Source organism: Oncorhynchus keta, chromosome 7, assembly GCF_023373465.1.
Source record: "Oncorhynchus keta strain PuntledgeMale-10-30-2019 chromosome 7, Oket_V2, whole genome shotgun sequence".
Classification (NCBI taxonomy): domain Eukaryota; kingdom Metazoa; phylum Chordata; class Actinopteri; order Salmoniformes; family Salmonidae; genus Oncorhynchus; species Oncorhynchus keta.
In genome coordinates this window covers 53,011,350-53,031,349 of record NC_068427.1, presented here as the reverse complement: position 1 = coordinate 53,031,349, position 20,000 = coordinate 53,011,350, and the positions used below count along the sequence as shown (strand labels likewise).

At 43.1% G+C, this 20,000-nt stretch overlaps 1 protein-coding gene and 1 long non-coding RNA gene across 2 annotated transcripts in view; both read right to left on the bottom strand.

The window, feature by feature from the left end:
- Positions 1-20,000, bottom strand: part of LOC118386452 (neuropilin-2-like) — a 237,768-nt gene that overhangs the window by 216,478 nt on the left and 1,290 nt on the right. The window lies entirely within an intron of this gene.
- On the bottom strand, positions 6,215-6,991 carry LOC127931215 (uncharacterized). Its single transcript, XR_008140396.1, has 3 exons — positions 6,894-6,991; positions 6,770-6,831; positions 6,215-6,271 (listed from the first exon to the last, which is right to left on the bottom strand). It is a non-coding gene; the product is annotated as an uncharacterized LOC127931215 (long non-coding RNA).

Sequence of the window (20,000 nt, the reverse complement as noted above, 5' to 3'; positions counted from 1 at the left end):
ACAACACACACCACAACACAGTTCACCACACACCACAACAAACAGCAATCACACAACTAAGGTGGACAACACAAACACACAACACACAACACAACACACACCACACACCATGTTTTGTAACAGAATCACAATGACACACCACACAACACACAACACACAACACACACCACACAACACACACCACACACCACACAACACAGAACACACACCACACACCACAACACACACCAACACACCACAACACACACACAACACACACCACACAACACACAACACACAACACACACCACACACAACACACACACACCACACACACACACAACACACAACACACAACACACACCACACACCACACAAAACACACAACACACAACACACACCACACAACACACAACACACACCACACACCACACACCACACAACACAGACAACACAACACACAACACACAACACACACCACACAACACACAACACAACACACAACACAACACACAACACACACCACACAACACAACACACACATACCATAACACACAACACACAACACACAACACACAACACAACACACAACACAACACACACCACAACACACAACACACAACACACAACACAACACACAACACACAACACACAACACACAACACAACACACACAACACACAACACAACACACACCACAAAATAACACACAACACAACACACAACACAACACAACACAACACACAACACACACAACACACACCACAACACACAACACAACACACACCACAACACACACCACAACACACACCACAACACACACCACAACACACAACACAACACACAACACACACAACACAACACACACCACAACACACAACACAACACACACCACAACACACAACACAACACAACACAACACACAACACACACAACACACACCACAACACACACCACAACACACACCACAACACACACCACAACACACACCACAACACACACCACAACACACACAACACAACACACACCACAACACACACCACAACACACAACACAACACACAACACACACAACACACACCACAACACACAACACAACACAAAATAACACACAACACACACAACACACAACACACACCACACAACACACAACACACAACACAACACACAACACAACACACAACACACAACACAACACACAACACAAAATAACACACAACACAACACACAACACACACAACACACAACACACACAACACACAACACACAACACACAACACACACAACACACAACACAACACACAACACACAACACAACACACAACACACAACACAACACACAATAACACACAACACACAACACAACACAACACAACACACAACACACAACACAACACACAACACAACACACAACACACAACACAACACACAACACAAAATAACACACAACACAACACACAACACACACAACACACAACACACACAACACACAACACACAACACACAACACACACAACACACAACACAACACACAACACACAACACAACACACAACACACAACACAACACACAATAACACACAACACACAACACAACACAACACAACACACAACACACAGAACACAACACAACACAACAAACAACACAACACAACACACAACACAACACAACACACAACACACAACACACAACACAACACATAACACAACACAACACAACACAACACAACACAACACACAACACAACACACAACACACAATAACACACAACACAACACAACACACAACACACAATAACACACAACACACAACACAACACACAACACAACACAACACAACACACAACACAACACACAACACAACACACAACACACAATAACACACAACACAACACAACACACAACACACAATAACACACAACACAAACACAACACACAACACATAACACAACACACAACACACAACACAACACACAACACACAATAACACACAACACAACACAACACACAACACACAATAACACACAACACAACACAACACACAACACACAACACACAACACACAAAATAACACACACACACAACACACACATACCATAACACACACACACAACACACACATACCATAACACACACACACAACACAGACACACCATAACACACACAACACACACATACCATAACACACACACACAACACAACACAGACACACCATAACACACACAACACACACATACCATAACACACACACACACACAGCACACACATACCATAACACACACACACAACACACACATATGTTAAAGGAGGGGTTTTGACCCTAGCCAGGTGCCTTAAATTAGACCACGGAGATCTGAGAGACAGACGGATCCTTTAACATACCAAGGATGAGGGTATGAGCTTATGGAACAGAGGGGAAAGGAGAGAGAACCTCCTAGACCCAACACCAGACGAACAACCCCATTAGAGAACCTCCTAGACCCAACACCAGACGAACAACCCCATTAGAGAACCTCCTAGACCCAACAACAGACGAACACAACCCCAATAGAGAACCTCCTAGACCCAACACCAGACGAACAACCCCATTAGAGAACCTCCTAGACTCAACACCAGACGAACAACCCCATTAGAGAACCTCCTAGACCCAACACCAGACGAACAACCCCATTAGAGAACCTCCTAGACCCAACACCAGACGAACACAACCCCATTAGAGAACCTCCTAGACTCAACACCAGACGAACAACCCCATTAGAGAACCTCCTAGACCCAACACCAGACGAACAACCCCATTAGAGAACCTCCTAGACCCAACACCAGACGAACAACCCCATTAGAGAACCTCCTAGACTCAACACCAGACGAACAACCCCATTAGAGAACCTCCTAGACTCAACACCAGACGAACAACCCCATTAGAGAACCTCCTAGACTCAACACCAGACGAACAACCCCATTAGAGAACCTCCTAGACCCAACATCAGACGAACACAACCCCATTAGAGAACCTCCTAGACTCAACACCAGACGAACACAACCCCATTAGAGAACCTCCTAGACTCAACACCAGACGAACAACCCCATTAGAGAACCTCCTAGACTCAACACCAGACGAACAACCCCATTAGAGAACCTCCTAGACCCAACACCAGACGAACAACCCCATTAGAGAACCTCTTAGACCAAACACCAGACGAACAACCCCATTAGAGAACCTCCTAGACTCAACACCAGACGAACAACCCCATTAGAGAACCTCCTAGACTCAACACCAGACGAACAACCCCATTAGAGAACCTCCTAGACTCAACACCAGACGAACAACCCCATTAGAGAACCTCCTAGACTCAACACCAGACGAACAACCCGATTAGAGAACCTCCTAGACTCAACACCAGACTAACAACCCCATTAGAGAACCTCCTAGACTCAACACCAGACGAACAACCCGATTAGAGAACCTCCTAGACTCAACACCAGACGAACAACCCGATTAGAGAACCTCCTAGACTCAACACCAGAAGAACACCACGATTAGAGAATCTCCTAGACTCAACACCAGAAGAACACCACGATTAGAGAACCTCCTAGACCCAACACCAGACAAACAACCCGATTAGAGAACCTCCTAGACCCAACACCAGACGATCAACCCCATTAGAGAACCTCCTAGACCCAACACCAGACGAACAACCCCATTAGAGAACCTCCTAGACCCAACACCAGACGAACAACCCCATTAGAGAACCTCCTAGACTCAACACTGGACGAACACAACCCGATTAGAGAACCTCCTAGACTCAACACCGGAGGAACACAACCCCATTAGAGAACCTCCTAGACTCAACACCGGACGAACACAACCAGATTAGAGAACCTCCTAGACTCAACACCGGAGGAACACAACCCCATTAGAGAACCTCCTAGACTTAACACCAGACGAACACAACCCGATTAGAGAACCTCCTAGACCCAACACCGGACAAACAACCCCATTAGAGAACCTCCTAGACTCAACACTGGACAAACACAACCCCATTAGAGAACCTCCTAGACTCAACACCAGACGAACAACCCGATTAGAGAACCTCCTAGACTCAACACTGGACGAACACAACCCGATTAGAGAACCTCCTAGACTCAACACCGGAGGAACACAACCCCATTAGAGAACCTCCTAGACTCAACACCAGACGAACACAACCCGATTAGAGAACCTCCTAGACCCAACACCGGACAAACAACCCGATTAGAGAACCTCCTAGACCCAACACCGGAGGAACACAACCCCATTAGAGAACCTCCTAGACTCAACACCAGACGAACAAAACCCGATTAGGAAGGTCAAACACGATTTGGTGATTTCTGGTAAATCTTTATAATAAATCGGAGCTTTTAGACTCATTCAAAGGATTAAGTAAAACGCCACTGAGAGGTGGACAGTTAAATGTATTACTCTTAACGTTGAAAAAAACGATGCTGTCGCTGCTTCCTGTTGACAAGACATTTTGATAAATAGCCCAAATCAATAACTAATATGCAGAAACAGTTTGAGATGTATCGAATGCCTCAACATTAGAATGTACTATCTACACAAATGCAACAATAGTAATTATATTAATGGTATTTAAAAAAAAAAAAAACTTTATAAAACTGAACAAGCACCAAAAAAAAACAGCTTGTTTTGACAAGTGGCAATAAATCACTCATATTGATTAGGGGTGGGGTGGGGGAGTCTGGTCGTGTGATTAGGGGGTGGGGTGGGGTCTGGGGTGATTAGGGGGTGGGGTGGGGAGTCTGGTCGTGATTAGGGGTGGAGTCTGGGGTGGGGTGGGGGGGGTGGAGTCTGGTCGTGTGATTAGGGGGGTGGAGTCTGGTCGTGTGATTAGGGGGTGGGTCTGGTCGTGTGATTAGGGGGTGGAGTCTGGTCGTGTGATTAGGGGGTGGGGGAGTCTGGTCGTGTGATTAGGGGGTGGGGTGGGGGTCTGGTCGTGTGATTAGGGGGTGAGGGGAGTCTGGTCGTGTGATTAGGGGTGGGGGAGTCTGGTCGTGTGATTAGGGGTGGGGTGGGGGAGTCTGGTCGTGTGATTAGGGGGGTGGGGTGGGGGAGTCTGTGTGTGATTAGGGGGTGGGTCTGGTCGTGTGATTAGGGGGTGGGGGAGTCTGGTCGTGTGATTAGGGGGTGGGGTCTGGGGGGGATGGGGTGTGATTAGGGGGTGGGGTCTGGTCGTGTGATTAGGGGTGGGGTCTGGGGTGATTAGGGGTGGGGTGGGGTCGTGTGATTAGGGGGTGGGGTGGGGGATTAGTCTGGTCGTGTGATTAGGGGTGGGGTCGTGTGGGGGGTGGGGTGGGGGAGTCTGGTCGTGTGATTAGGGGGTGGGGTGGGGGAGTCTGGTCGTGTGATTAGGGGGGGGAGTCTGGTCGTGTGATTAGGGGTGGGGTGGGGAGTCTGGTCGTGTGATTAGGGTGGTGGGGTGGGGGAGTCTGGTCGTGTGATTAGGGGGTTGGGGGGTGTCTGGTCGTGTGATTAGGGGGGTACAGTGTATCTATAGACACATCTCCACACCTCCATTAATACAGTGTATCTATAGACACACCTCCATTAATACAGTATATCTATAGACACACCTCCATTAATACAGTGTATCTATAGACACACCTCCATTAATACAGTATATCTATAGACACACCTCCATTAATACAGTGTATCAGTAGACACACCTCCAGTAATACAGTGTATCTGTAGACACACCTCCATTAATACAGTGTATCTATAGACACACCTCCTCCACCACACCTCCATTAATACAGTATATCTATAGACACACCTCCATTAATACAGTATATCTATAGACACACCTCCATTAATACAGTGTATCAGTAGACACACCTCCATTAATACAGTGTATCAGTAGACACACCTCCATTAATACAGTGTATCAGTAGACACACCTCCATTAATACAGTGTATCTGTAGACACACCTCCATTAATACAGTGTATCTATAGACACACCTCCATTAATACAGTGTATCTATAGACACACCTCCATTAATACAGTGTATCTATAGACACACCTCCATTAATACAGTATATCTGTAGACACACCTCCATTAATACAGTATATCTATAGACACACCTCCATTAATACAGTATATCTGTAGACACACCTCCATTAATACAGTGTATCTATAGACACACCTCCATTAATACAGTGTATCTATAGACACACCTCCATTAATACAGTGTATCTATAGACACACCTCCATTAATACAGTGTATCTGTAGACACACCTCCATTAATACAGTATATCTGTAGACACACCTCCATTAATACAGTGTATCTATAGACACAACTCCATTAATACAGTGTATCAGTAGACACACCTCCATTAATACAGTGTATCTATAGACACACCTCCATTAATACAGTATATCTATAGACACACCTCCATTAATACAGTGTATCTGTAGACACACCTCCTCCACACCTCCATTAATACAGTGTATCTATAGACACACCTCCATTAATACAGTGTATCAGTAGACACACCTCCATTAATACAGTGTATCTATAGACACACCTCCATTAATACAGTATATCTGTAGACACACCTCCATTAATACAGTGTATCTATAGACACACCTCCATTAATACAGTATATCTGTAGACACACCTCCTCCACACCTCCATTAATACAGTATATCTATAGACACATCTCCATTAATACAGTGTATCTATAGACACACCTCCTCCACACCTCCATTAATACAGTGTATCTGTAGACACACCTCCATTAATACAGTGTATCTATAGACACACCTCCATTAATACAGTGTATCTGTAGACACACCTCCATTAATACAGTGTATCAGTAGACACACCTCCATTAATACAGTGTATCTATAGACACACCTCCATTAATACAGTGTATCTATAGACACACCTCCATTAATACAGTGTATCAGTAGACACACCTCCATTAATACAGTGTATCTATAGACACACCTCCATTAATACAGTGTATCTATAGACACACCTCCATTAATACAGTGTATCTATAGACACACCTCCTCCTCCACACCTCCATTAATACAGTGTATCTATAGACACACCTCCTCCACACCTCCATTAATACAGTGTATCTGTAGACACACCTCCATTAATACAGTGTATCAGTAGACACACCTCCATTAATACAGTGTATCAGTAGACACACCTCCATTAATACAGTGTATCTATAGACACACCTCCTCCACCACACCTCCATTAATACAGTGTATCTATAGACACACCTCCTCCTCCACACCTCCATTAATACAGTGTATCTATAGACACACCTCCTCCACCACACCTCCATTAATACAGTGTATCTATAGACACACCTCCTCCTCCACACCTCCATTAATACAGTGTATCTATAGACACACCTCCTCCACCACACCTCCATTAATACAGTGTATCTATAGACACACCTCCTCCACCCCATCTCCATTAATACAGTGTATCTGTAGACACACCTCCTCCACACCTCCATTAATATAGTGTATCTGTAGACACACCTCCATTAATACAGTGTATCTGTAGACACACCTCCATTAATACAGTGTATCTGTAGACACACCTCCATTAATACAGTGTATCTATAGACACACCTCCATTAATACAGTGTATCTATAGACACACCTCCATTAATACAGTGTATCTATAGACACACCTCCATTAATACAGTGTATCTATAGACACACCTCCATTAATACAGTGTATCAGTAGACACACCTCCATTAATACAGTGTATCTATAGACACATCTCCATTAATACAGTGTATCAGTAGACACACCTCCATTAATACAGTGTATCTATAGACACACCTCCATTAATACAGTGTATCTATAGACACACCTCCATTAATACAGTGTATCAGTAGACACACCTCCATTAATACAGTGTATCAGTAGACACACCTCCATTAATACAGTGTATCTATAGACACACCTCCATTAATACAGTGTATCAGTAGACACACCTCCATTAATACAGTGTATCTGTAGACACACCTCCATTAATACAGTGTATTTATAGACACACCTCCATTAATACAGTGTATCTATAGACACACCTCCAATTAATACAGTGTATCTGTAGACACACCTCCATTAATACAGTGTATCTATAGACACACCTCCTCCACCACACCTCCATTAATACAGTGTATCTATAGACACACCTCCTCCACCACACCTCCATTAATACAGTGTATCTATAGACACACCTCCTCCACCACACCTCCATTAATACAGTGTATCTATAGACACACCTCCATTAATACAGTGTATCTATAGACACACCTCCTCCACCACACCTCCATTAATACAGTGTATCAGTAGACACACCTCCATTAATACAGTGTATCTATAGACACACCTCCTCCTCCACACCTCCATTAATACAGTGTATCAGTAGACACACCTCCATTAATACAGTGTATCTATAGACACACCTCCTCCTCCACACCTCCATTAATACAGTGTATCAGTAGACAGACCTCCATTAATACAGTGTATCTATAGACACACCTCCATTAATACAGTGTATCTATAGACACACCTCCATTAATACAGTGTATCTATAGACACACCTCCATTAATACAGTGTATCTATAGACACACCTCCATTAATACAGTGTATCTATAGACACACCTCCATTAATACAGTGTATCTGTAGACACACCTCCATTAATACAGTGTATCTATAGACACACCTCCATTAATACAGTGTATCTATAGACACACCTCCATTAATACAGTGTATCTATAGACACACCTCCTCCACACCTCCATTAATACAGTGTATCTATAGACACACCTCCATTAATACAGTGTATCTGTAGACACACCTCCTCCACACCTCCATTAATACAGTGTATCTATAGACACACCTCCATTAATACAGTGTATCTATAGACACACCTCCATTAATACAGTGTATCTATAGACACACCTCCTCCACACCTCCATTAATACAGTGTATCTATAGACACACCTCCATTAATACCGTGTATCTATAGACACACCTCCTCCACACCTCCATTAATACAGTGTATCTATAGACACACCTCCTCCTCCACACCTCCATTAATACAGTGTATCTATAGACACACCTCCATTTCTTTGATCTCCACCCAAAACGAATAGCAGGTGAATAACAGGTGAATAGCAGGTGAATAGCAGGTGAATAGCAGGTGAATAGCAGGTGAATAGCAGGTGAATAACAGGTGAATAACAGGTGAATAGCAGGTGAATAACAGGAGAATATCAGGTGAATAACAGGTGAATAGCAGGTGAATAGCAGGTGAATAACAGGTGAATAACAGGTGAATAACATGTGAATAACATGTGAATAACAGGTGAATAACAGGTGAATAACAGGTGAATAGCAGGTGAATAGCAGGTGAATAGCAGGTGAATAACAGGTGAATAACAGGTGAATAACATGTGAATAACAGGTGAATAACAGGTGAATAACAGGTGAATAGCAGGTGAATAGCAGGTGAATAGCAGGTGAATAGCAGGTGAATAACAGGTGAATAACAGGTGAATAGCAGGTGAATAGCAGGTGAATAACAGGTGAATAACAGGTGAATAACAGGTGAATAACAGGTGAATAACAGGTGAATAGCAGGTGAATAACAGGTGAATAGCAGGTGAATAACAGGTGAATAACAGGTGAATAGCAGGTGAATAGCAGGTGAATAACAGGTGAATAGCAGGTGAATAGCAGGTGAATAACAGGTGAATAACAGGTGAATAGCAGGTGAATAACAGGTGAATAGCAGGTGAATAACAGGTGAATAGCAGGTGAATAGCAGGTGAATAGCAGGTGAATAGCAGGTGAATAACAGGTGAATAACAGGTGAATAGCAGGTGAATAGCAGGTGAATAACAGGTGAATAACAGGTGAATAACAGGTGAATAACAGGTGAATAACAGGTGAATAACAGGTGAATAACAGGTGAATAACAGGTGAATAGCAGGTGAATAACATGTGAATAACAGGTGAATAACAGGTGAATAACAGGTGAATAACAGGTGAATAACAGGTGAATAACAGGTGAATAGCAGGTGAATAACATGTGAATAGCAGGTGAATAACATGTGAATAACATGTGAATAACAGGTGAATAGCAGGTGAATAACAGGTGAATAGCAGGTGAATAACAGGTGAATAACAGGTGAATAACAGGTGAATAACAGGTGAATAACAGGTGAATAACAGGTGAATAACAGGTGAATAACAGGTGAATAACAGGTGAATAACAGGTGAATAACAGGTGAATAACAGGTGAATAACAGGTGAATAACAGGTGAATAACAGGTGAATAACAGGTGAATAACAGGTGAATAACAGGTGAATAACAGGTGAATAACAGGTGAATAACAGGTGAATAACAGGTGAATAGCAGGTGAATAACAGGTGAATAGCAGGTGAATAACAGGTGAATAGCAGGTGAATAGCAGGTGAATAGCAGGTGAATAGCAGGTGAATAGCGGTTAAATAACAGGTGAATAACATGTGAATAACAGGTGAATAACAGGTGAATAACAGGTGAATAACATGTGAATAACAGGTGAATAACATGTGAATAGCAGGTGAATAGCAGGTGAATAACATGTGAATAACAGGTGAATAACATGTGAATAACAGGTGACTAACAGGTGAATAGCAGGTGAATAACATGTGAATAACAGGTGAATAACATGTGAATAACATGTGAATAGCAGGTGAATAGCAGGTGAATAGCAGGTGAATAGCAGGTGAATAACAGGTTAATAACAGGTTAATAGCAGGTGAATAGCAGGTAAATAACAGGTGAATAGCAGGTTAATAACAGGTGAATAACAGGTGAATAACAGTTGAATAGCAGGTGAATAACAGGTGAATAACAGTTGAATAGCAGGTGAATAACAGGTGAATAGCAGGTGAATAGCAGGTTAATAGCAGGTGAATAACAGGTGAATAACAGGTGAATAGCAGGTTAATAGCAGGTGAATAACAGGTGAATAGCAGGTGAAAAGCAGGTGAATAACAGGTGAATAACAGGTGAATAACAGGTGAATAGCAGGTGAATAACAGGTGAAAAGCAGGTGAATAACAGGTGAATAACAGGTGAATAACAGGTGAATAGCAGGTTAATAACAGGTGAATAACAGGTGAATAACAGGTGAATAGCAGGTGAATAGCAGGTGAATAGCAGGTGAATAACAGGTGAATAACAGGTGAATAACAGGTGAATAACAAGTGAATAGCAGGTGAATAGCAGGTGAATAACAGGTGAATAACAGGTGAATCGCAGGTGAATAACAGGTGAAAAGCAGGTGAATAACAGGTGAATAACAGGTGAATAGCAGGTTAATAGCAGGTGAATAACAGGTGAAAAGCAGGTGAATAGCAGGTTAATAGCAGGTGAATAACAGGTGAAAAGCAGGTGAATAACAGGTGAATAACAGGTGAATAGCAGGTTAATAGCAGGTGAATAACAGGTGAATAACAGGTGAATAACAGGTGAATAGCAGGTGAATAACAAGTGAATAGCAGGTGAATAGCAGGTGAATAACAGGTGAATAACAGGTGAATCGCAGGTGAATAACAAGTGAATAACAGGTGAATAGCAGGTGAATAAGATGTGACTAACAGGTGAATAACAGGTGAATAGCAGGTAAATAACAGGTGAATAACAGGTGAATCGCAGGTGAATAGCAGGTTAATAGCAGGTGAATAACAGGTGAATAACAGGTGAATAGCAGGTGAATAACAAGTGAATAGCAGGTTAATAGCAGGTGAATAACAGGTGAATAACAAGTGAATAACAGGTGAATAGCAGGTGAATAACAGGTGAATAACAGGTGAATAACAGGTGAATAACAGGTGAATAACAGGTGAATAACAAGTGAATAACAGGTGAATAGCAGGTGAATAACAGGTGAATAACAGGTGAATAACAGGTGAATCGCAGGTGAATAACAAGTGAATAACAGGTGAATAGCAGGTGAATAACAAGTGAATAACAGGTGAATAGCAGGTGAATAACAGGTGAATAACAAGTGAATAACAGGTGAATAGCAGGTGAATAACAAGTGAATAACAGGTTAATAGCAGGTGAATAACAGGTGAATAACAAGTGAATAACAGGTGAATAGCAGGTGAATAACAAGTGAATAGCAGGTTAATAGCAGGTGAATAACAGGTGAATAACAGGTGAATAACAGGTGAATAACAGGTGAATAGCAGGTTAATAGCAGGTGAATAACAGGTGAATAACAGGTGAATAACAGGTGAATAACAGGTGAATAACAGGTGAATAGCAGGTTAATAGCAGGTGAATAACAGGTTAATAGCAGGTGAATAACAGGTGAATAACAAGTGAATAACAGGTGAATAGCAGGTGAATAACAAGTGAATAGCAGGTTAATAGCAGGTGAATAACAGGTGAATAACAGGTGAATAACAGGTGAATAACAGGTGAATAGCAGGTTAATAGCAGGTGAATAACAGGTGAATAACAGGTGAATAACAGGTGAATAACAGGTGAATAACAGGTGAATAGCAGGTTAATAGCAGGTGAATAACAGGTGAAAAGCAGGTGAATAACAGGTGAATAACAGGTGAATAGCAGGTTAATAGCAGGTGAATAACAGGTGAATAACAGGTGAATAGCAGGTGAATAACAAGTGAATAGCAGGTGAATAGCAGGTGAATAACAGGTGAATAACAGGTGAATCGCAGGTGAATAACAAGTGAATAGCAGGTGAATAGCAGGTGAATAGCAGGTGAATAACAAGTGAATAGCAGGTGAATAGCAGGTGAATAACAGGTGAATAACAGGTGAATAACAGGTGAAAAGCAGGTGAATAGCAGGTGAACAGCAGGTGAATAACAGGTGAATAACAGGTGAATAGCAGGTGAATAACAAGTGAACAGTAGGTTAATAGCAGGTGAATAACAGGTGAATAGCAGGTGAATAACAGGTGAAAAGCAGGTGAATAACAAGTGAACAGTAGGTTAATAGCAGGTGAATAACAGGTTAATAGCAGGTGAATAACAGGTGAATAGCAGGTGAATAGCAGGTGAACAGCAGGTGAATAGCAGGTGAACAGCAGGTGAATAACAGGTGACTAACAGGTGAACAGCAGGTGACTAACAGGTGAATAACAGGTGAATAACAAGTGAATAGCAGGTGAACAGCAGGTGAATAGCAGGTGAACAGCAGGTGAATAACAGGTGAATAACAAGTGAATAGCAGGTGAACAGCAGGTGAATAACAGGTGAATAACAGGTGAATAGCAGGTGAAAATCAGGTGAATAGCAGGTGAATAACAGGTGAATAGCAGGTGAATAACAGGTGAATAGCAGGTGAATAGCAGGTAAATAACAGGTTAATAGCAGGTGAATAGCAGGTGAATAACAGGTGAACAGCAGGTGAGTAACAGGTGAATAACAGGTGAATAACAGGTGAATAGCAGGTGAATAGCAGGTGAAAAGCAGGTGAATAACAGGTGAATAGCAGGTGAATAACAGGAGAATAGCAGGTGAATAACAGGAGAATAACAGGTTAATAGCAGGTGAATAGCAGGTGAATAACAGGTGAATAACAGGTGAATAGCTGGTGAATAGCAGGTGAATAGCAGGTGAATAACAAGTGAATAGCTGGTGAATAGCAGGTGAATAGCAGGTGAATAGCTGGTGAATAGCAGGTGAATAGCAGGTGAATAACAAGTGAATAGCTGGTGAATAGCAGGTGAATAGCAGGTGAATAGCAGGTGAATAGCTGGTGAATAGCAGGTGAATAGCAGGTGAATAACAAGTGAATAGCTGGTGAATAGCAGGTGAATAGCAGGTGAATAACAGGTGAATAACAGGTGAATAACAGGTGAATAGCAGGTGAATAACAAGTGAATAGCAGGTGAATAACAAGTGAATAGCTGGTGAATAGCAGGTGAATAGCAGGTGAATAACAGGTGAATAGCAGGTTAATAACAGGTGAATAGCAGGTGAATAACAAGTGAATAGCAGGTGAATAGCAGGTGAATAGCAGGTGAATAACAGGTGAATAGCAGGTGAATAACAAGTGAATAGCAGGTTAATAGCAGGTGAATAGCAGGTGAATAGCAGGTGAATAACAGGTGAATAACAGGTGAATAGCAGGTGAATAGCAGGTTAATAGCAGGTGAATAGCAGGTGAATAACGGGGGACTAACAGGTGAATAGCAGGTTAATAGCAGGTGAATAGCAGGTGAATAACGGGGGACTAACAGGTGAATAACAGGTGAATAGCAGGTGAATAGCAGGTTAATAACAGGTGAATAGCAGGTGAATAACAGGTGAATAACAGGTGAATAACAGGTGAATAGCTGGTGAATAGCAGGTGAATAACAGGTGAATAACAGGTTAATAGCAGGTGAATAGCAGGTGAATAACAGGGGACTAACAGGTGAATAGCAGGTTAATAGCAGGTGAAAATCAGTTTAGAAAAGTTTATAAAAAATAAATCCCTTTCCCTTTCCCCGTCCCATTTCCCCTTTCCATTTCCCCTTTCCATTTCCCCATTCCATTTCCCCTTTCCATTTCCCCATTCCATTTCCCCATTCCATTTCCCCATTCCATAAACCCTTTCCATTTCCCCATTCCATTTCCCCTTTCCATTTCCCCATTCCATTTCCCCTTTCCATTTTGCCATTCCATTTCCCCTTTCCATGTCCTATTTCCCCATTCCATTTCCCCATTCCATAAACCCTTTCCATTTCCCCATTCCATTTCCCCTTTCCATTTCCCCATTCCATTTCCCCATTCCATTTCCCCATTCCATAAACCCTTTCCATTTCCCCATTCCATTTCCCCTTTCAATTTCGCCATTCCATTTCCCCATTCCATTTCCCCTTTCCATTTCCCCATTCCATTTCCCCATTCCATTTCCCCATTCCATAAACCCTTTCCATTTCCCCATTCCATTTCCCCTTTCCATTTCGCCATTCCATTTCCCCATTCCATTTCCCCTTTCCATTTCGCCATTCCATTTCCCCTTTCCATGTCCTATTTCCCCATTCCATTTCCCCATTCCATTTCCCCTTTCCACCCTTTCCATTTCCCCATTTCCCCATTCCATTTCCCCATTCCATAAACCCTTTCCATTTCCCCATTCCATTTCCCCATTCCATTTCCCCATTCCATTTCCCCATTCCATAAACCCTTTCCATTTCCCCATTCCATTTCCCCTTTCCATTTCCCCATTCCATTTCCCCATTCCATTTCCCTTTCCATTTCCCCATTCCATTTCCCCTTTCCATTTCCCCATTCCATTTCCCCATTCCATTTCCCCATTCCATTTCCCCTTTCCATTTCCCCATTCCATTTCCCCTTTCCATTTCCCCATTCCATTTCCCCATTCCATTTCCCCTTTCCATTTCCCCATTTCCATTTCCCCTTTCCATTTCCCCATTCCATTTCCCCATTCCATTTCCCATTTCCATTTCCCCATTCCATTTCCCCATTCCATTTCCCCATTCCATTTCCCCTTTCCATTTCCCCTTTCCATTTCCCCATTCCATTTCCCCATTCCATTTCCCCTTTCCATTTCCCCATTCCATTTCCCCATTCCATTTCCCCATTCCATTTCCCCTTTCCATTTCCCCATTCCATTTCCCCATTCCATTTCCCCATTCCATTTCCCCTTTCCATTTCCCCATTCCATTTCCCCTTTCCATTTCCCCTTTCCATTTCCCCATTCCATTTCCCCTTTCCATTTCCCCATTCCATTTCCCCTTTCCATTTCCCCATTCCATTTCCCCGTCCCATTTCCCCTTTCCATTTCCCCTTTCCATTTCCCCATTCCATTTCCCCATTCCATTTCCCCTTTCCATTTTCCCCACCATAGTGAAGCAGTTGCAGCAGCCCATTACTTCAACTGCCTTTAACACGGTGCGCAGTCGGGCTACACAGAACTAGGACCAAATCTAGTGACATTTTAAATACATGTTATACCACTGTGTTCAAGCCAGAGGAGAACATCTCTTGTATCTCCTGACGTAAAGTGTGAATACAAACAAAATAAGTTATTGAGGGAGGATAAATCCATGACCAAAACAACAACATTACGTATCTTCTCAAACTGTTGCTTCACATGAAAAAGTTTACGCACACACACACACACACGCACACACACACACAGAGAAAACACACACACACACACAGAGAAAACACACACAGACACACAGAGAAAACACACACAGACACACAGATAAAACACACACGCGCGCGAGGATTCCCATCGGTGCAGCTGTTTACTGCTAGAAATCAGCAGAAACAGCAGCAGATTTAAGCAGGTGGCTTGTGTTTCACTACAGTGAACACAGTTTCACGACACTACAATTTTGACCAGCAAACACAACAAAACATACCAAACCCCTAGTTATTACAACACGGCAAGCCGAAGGAGAAAGGTCTGGATGATACTGCAGTAGAAAACACTGACTGTATGGATACTGCTGTCTGTTATTCTGTAATTGACTAACAGCCAATAATTGTTTATTTACCCACATGATGATGCCTGGTTAAACCAACCAGAATGAACACCTCTCTCTCTCTCTCTCTCTCTATATTTTTCTCTATATATATATTTTTTCTCTCTCTCTCTCTCTCTCTCTCTCTCTCTCTCTCTCTCTCTCTCTCTCTCTCTCTCTCTCTCTCTCTCTCTCTCTCTCTCTCTCTCTCTCTCTCTCTCTCGCTCTCTCTCCTCCCTACCTCTCTCTCTCTCTCTCTCTCTCTGCCTCTTTCTCTATCCTCCCTACCTCTCTCTCTCTCTCTCTCTCTACTCCCTACCTCTCTCTCTCTGCCTCTTTCTCTCTCCTCCCTACTCTCTCTCTCTGCCTCTTTCTCTCTCCTCCCTACCTCTCTCTCTCTCTCTCTCTCTCTGCCTCTTTCTCTCTCCTCCCTCCCTACCTCTCTCTGTCTCTTTCACTCTCCTCCCTACCTCTCTCTCTGTCTCTTTCACTCTCCTCCCTACCTCTCTCTCTGTCTCTTTCACTCTCCTCCCTCCCTACCTCTCTCTCTGTCTCTTTCTCTCTCCTCCCTACCTCTCTCTCTCTGTCTCTTTCACTCTCCTCCCTCCCTCTCCCTCTCTCTGTCTCTTTCTCTCTCCTCCCTACCTCTCTCTCTCTGTCTCTTTCTCTCTCCTCCCTACCTCTCTCTCTCTCTGTCTCTTTCTCTCTCCTCCCTACCTCTCTCTCTCTCTCTGCCTCTTTCTCTCTCCTCCCTACCTCTCTCTCTCTCTCTGCCTCTTTCTCTCTCCTCCCTACCTCTCTCTCTCTCTCTCTGCCTCTTTCTCTATCCTCCCTACCTCTCTCTCTCTCTCTACTCCCTACCTCTCTCTCTCTGCCTCTTTCTCTCTCCTCCCTACTCTCTCTCTCTGCCTCTCTCCTCCCTACCCCTCTCTCTATCTCTATTTATATCTCTCCCGCTATCTCGCTATCTCCCTTTCTCACACACACAGTGTTCAGTCTGGTTAAATGAGGCTAGCTCTTCATGTGGGTATAAACCAATTAAGGAGAGCAGTACTAGAACTACCAGGCTACCAGACTACCAGGCTACCAGACACCCAGGCTACCAGACACCCAGGCTACCAGACACCCAGGCTGCCAGTCTACCAGGCTACCAGACTACCAGGCTACCAGGCTACCAGGCTACCAGACGACCAGACTACCAGGCTATCAGACTACCAGGCTATCAGACTACCAGGCTACCAGACTACCAGACTACCAGGCTACCAGACTACCAGTCTACCAGGCTACCAGGCTATCAGACTACCAGGCTACCAGACTACCAGACTACCAGGCTACCAGACTACCAGGCTACCACACACCCAGGCTACCAGACACCCAGGCTGCCAGTCTACCAGGCGACCAGGCTACCAGACTACCAGGCTACCAGACTACCAGGCCACCAGGCTACCAGACTACCAGGCTACCAGGCTACAAGACTACCAGACTACCAGGCTACCAGGCTACCAGGCTACCAGGCTACCAGACTACCAGGCTACCAGACTACCAGGCTACAAGACTACCAGGCTACCAGGCTACCAGACTACCAGGCTACCAGGCTACCAGGCTGCCAGACTACCAGACTACCAGGCTACCAGACTACCAGGCTACAAGACTACCAGACTACCAGGCTGCCAGACTACCAGACTACCAGACTACCAGACTACCAGGCTACAAGACTACCAGGCTACCAGGCTACCAGGCTACCAGGCTACCAGACTACCAGGCTACCAGGCTAAGCTACTGGTTTTGTCCCCCCTGAAGGAAAAGCCTCTAATATCTGATTAGTTCACAGACCTCCATCATGGAGATAAGATAATACCTTAGTAGTATGAACATTTCAAGACCACATAACACCCCTTTGCTTTAATGAACATTCAAACATGAAAATGGATTGTACGGATAAATGCGTGTGATGTTGCGCTATTACAGCCTACTATGTTGTTACTATGCTATACGGTTTAATTATTTAGAAAGCTGCACAATTGTAAGATAATGCAGTGTCTTTCAATTACTGTGACATTATCAATAATAACATCGTGTTATTTATATCTATATATTTTGTATTTCAAACGTCAAAATAAAACCTACATTTGAAATATGTTTGAGATTCAATAGAAAACCGCATGCCACTCGATAGTGAAGAGATGGGATCCGTGAAATCAAATGGACAAGAATAAAAAAAGTTTTCCTCACCAAACATTTAGCACGATTATGTGTTTGCCAGTGAGGCTACTGATTCCCCGTCCCGGATATCTGGAGCGGGTTAATTTAGTTACCAACTCCGCCAGTCTCTACAGCCTGCTCTCAGGAACAACATCTCACTTAAGGTCAAGCCATTTCAAACGGACAAAAAAAAACAAACAACGAGCACCGGTTCAAGGGACGACGACATACACCCAACTTTTCAAAACGGATCCCCAGTCAAATCCAATGCTGTTTTTTTCCCTGTCGGCTACGTCGAGTTCACTCGGCTGATACAAATCACGTTTTGATTTGCTAAACAAACTGTCATTTGACAGCAATCAATTGAGACACTGCCTGCGCGTTTTAATCACAAACTGTATGGATTGTTAGGAGTTAAAATGGGCTCGTGAGGGGTAATACTGTAGCTAGACTTTAAATGATTGTGACAAAATAAAATATAAATCATGTCACTAATGTAAATACTGTAAATAGAAAACCTTTATAGGTTCCACTAAACACATTGAAATGAATTAAACACTACATATAAACACGAATCATTAGACCCAAGACAGTGTAATTAAATCCCAAAAACATAATCAACTCATAGAATCAAAGGTTACATCTGAGAGATTAAGAATATATTGGATTTTAATTACAAAAATTGGAACGCAGATTTGAGATAAGCCTCGTGTGAAGTTAAACCGCTGACTGTTCACGTCTTATCGTTTCAACGAGACGCCCCGATGACAAGAGGAGAACAGGAGCTTTGTTTAGGGCGTCAGGTAGCGTAGCGGTTCAAGAGCGTAGTAACCCAAACGACTCTCTGGTTTGAGTCTCCACGCCGACTGGGTGGAACGTGTCGGTGTTCCCTTGAGCAAGGCTCTTTGACCATACTTGCTCATGTAAATCACTCTGATTTAAGAGCGTCTGCTAAAATGACATATATGTTTTTCAAATCACCGAGTACACTAAAACTGTTGAAATGTAATCTCAATTAATAAAATATTAGATCAATTGATAGGCAATTTAGGCTGTAACTGTACATTCCTTTTTTTTTAATCATAGATTTTGTGTGTAAAATGTAGATACAACGACGGCCCCGGGGAACTAGTGGGCTCACGACGACGCCTGCGGCAAGAGGAATAACCGTCGCGGAACGAGAGCCCGGTTGACAGTTCCAGCGTTTAAAACACATAGCACATTGTTCATCCGTCACTATCCGTCGTTGACTATGTGACTGTCTG